Raw genomic sequence first — 2828 nt, 5'->3', positions numbered from 1 at the left:
TCATGGACAGGGGACTCAAGCTGAAACTAGAAACAATTCCAAGTTGTGCCCACATCCATCTCATATGGCACCTCCTGCTGGAAAAAAAATGACCACCTGAATCATAAAAAGTGTACAGGGAAACAAGCACTTTTATGCAACTTGATATTGTGAATACTTTTGTCTATGATTATTCACAATGAAGGGCCTTCCTTGATGGCTCAAGCAGTGAAGAATCTGCCTGCAATGCAGGACGTTCAGGTTTGATCCCTGGGTCAGGAAGATCCTCTGGAGGAGGAAATAGCAGCCCACTGCAGTATTCTTGCCCAGAAAATCCCATGGACAGTGGAGCATGGTAGGCTATGGTCCACGGGGTTGCAGAGTCAGACATGACTGAAGCAACTGAATGCACACACATACACACACACACACACACACACTCACAATGAAGGTACCTAGAACATCAGCTGTCCTCAGTTCCAAAATAGGCAACTGGTCTTTATCCATTAAAGCTTCACCGCTTTTTAATCTTATCACTGACACCTACTAGGAAATAGCATGAATTCCACATATTTTTTTCTGTTTTCAATTTTCTTTTGGCTTCTTAAGATCATTTGGATTCTCTATCCTTAACAATTTAAGTTAAAATCTAATAGAATCATGAAATCAGAATTTCCAGTTCATCTTATAATAAAATTAATAGTTTAATAGGCTCAATTTTGCCAATAATGCAAACAAATGTTTTAAAATTAAGTATAAGAATTCAGGAACAGGCGGCTCTCGTGGAGGCAGCTAGCGCGAGGTTGTGGAGCGCTGAGCTGCGCGTCGTGCCCTGCGCTGCCCAGACTAGCGAACAATACAGTCAAGATGGCTAAAGGTGATCCCAAGAAACCAAAGGGCAAGATGTCTGCTTATTCCTTCTTTGTGCAGACGTGCAGAGAGGAACATAAGAAGAAAAACCCAGAGGTCCCTGTCAATTTTGCTGAATTTTCCAAGAAATGCTCTGAGAGGTGGAAGACCATGTCCGGGAAAGAGAAGTCGAAGTTCGATGAAATAGCAAAGGCGGATAAAGTGCGCTATGATCGGGAAATGAAGGATTATGGACCAGCTAAGGGAGGCAAGAAGAAGAAGGACCCTAATGCCCCCAAGAGACCACCATCTGGATTTTTCCTATTCTGCTCGGAATTCCGCCCGAAGATCAAGTCTGCTAACCCTGGTATCTCTATTGGAGATGTGGCAAAGAAGCTGGGCGAGATGTGGAATAACTTAAGTGATAGTGAGAAGCAGCCATATATCAACAAGGCTGCGAAGCTGAAGGAGAAGTATGAGAAGGATGTCGCAGACTATAAGTCTAAAGGGAAGTTTGATGGCGCCAAGGGTGCTGCTAAAGTTGCCCAGAAAAAGGTGGAAGAGGAAGACGAAGAGGATGAGGAGGAGGAGGAGGAAGAGGATGAATAAAAAAAAAAAAAACTGTTGATCTGTCTCCTTGTGAATACCTTAGAGTAGGGAGCGCCTTGATTGACACACCTCTCACCCAAGATGTGTCTGTTGCCCTTATTAGGTTTAATTACCCAATTGGATCATGATCATATCTTAGTCTCTGAAAGTGCTCTAGCAATTGTCAGTGGTTTACGTTAAGTGGCCATGGGTGTCTGGAGCACCTGGAAACTGTATCAAAGTTGTACATATTTCCAAACATTTTTAAAATAAAAAGGCTCTCGTGTTCTCCTCACTCTGTGCACTTTGCTGTTGGTGTGACAAGGCATTTAAAGACGTTTCTGGCATTTTTTTTTTTTTAATTTGTAAGGTGGTGTGTTAATTCTATGGTCATTGGCTAGAAATCCCGAGTTTTCAACTGTACATATCTATAGTTTGTAAAAAGAACAAAGCAACCAAGACACACTCTTGATGCTCCTTGCTTGGTGTGGAGGCTGTGGGGGCAATGCCTTCCAGAGGGGCTGTAGCTCAGGGCGTGCACTGTGGGGCTGGACCTGTGGACACTGCAGTGGGCATCCATTTAGCTTCAGGTTGTCTTGTTTTTGTATATAGCGACATAGCATCCCGCTGCCATTCTTAGCTGTGGAGTAGGTGGGGGAGGTCAGCAGACATGAGAAGTGTTTTGGATCCTTTTTAGTTGAAGTGCGGTAGTTTTAAACTGTTTTGTTTTTTTTTAAAACAAACTGTAGAACTGTTCATTGTCAGCAAAGCCAAGAGCCACTGCACCAGTGAAAGTTCAAGAATCTTCTGTACTAAATACGATCTGCAATGTTCTGTTATTTTTTTTGTATGTTTAGAATGTTGAAATGTTTTTGAAGTTAAATAAACAGTATTACGTTAAAAAAAAAAAAGAATTCAGGAAATAAAAGGACTCTTTCCTGGTTACTAGACACAGAGCTATATTTAAAAATATATTAAACTGATATTTTTAAAGTCAGAACTGATTACATATGGTCTACACATAAGCAAAAAGTTACATTTGTTTGACTAAATAATTTTCTTAGGCAACTATAAGAATAAAACTTCTAAGGCTTCTTTGTTTTCAGGCAAACCAACATGTTGGATACACAAAAGTGCTAAGTGACTGGGGAGGAAGGTGTATTAAGAGATTGCAGAGACCTGGCCTGTTCAGAGAATGCCTGATTCTAAATACAGCATTTGAACTGCAATTTGAAGGGTTGATAGGATTTCAACAAAACAAGAATTGAAGGAAGAAATGCCAAGTAGAATGGCAGAGGCAATGCCAATGAGAGAAAATTGAAATGTGCATGTTTTTAGTCATCCTACCAAAAACTTGTCTTCTGTCATCTGCTAACCTCTAAAATATGTACATGAAACAAACACAGTACATA

General features: G+C 40.8%; 1 pseudogene; it reads left to right on the top strand.

Annotated features, from left to right (window-relative positions):
- The first annotated feature begins 778 nt into the window (after positions 1–778).
- Positions 779–2024, top strand: LOC109576363 (high mobility group protein B3 pseudogene; annotated as a pseudogene).
- Positions 2025–2828: the final 804 nt, after the last annotated feature.

This window comes from Bos indicus, chromosome 2 (genome assembly GCF_029378745.1).
Source record: "Bos indicus isolate NIAB-ARS_2022 breed Sahiwal x Tharparkar chromosome 2, NIAB-ARS_B.indTharparkar_mat_pri_1.0, whole genome shotgun sequence".
In the NCBI taxonomy this organism is placed as follows: domain Eukaryota; kingdom Metazoa; phylum Chordata; class Mammalia; order Artiodactyla; family Bovidae; genus Bos; species Bos indicus.
The sequence above is the reverse complement of the archived record's forward strand: the minus strand, read 5'-3'. Positions and strand labels throughout refer to the sequence as shown.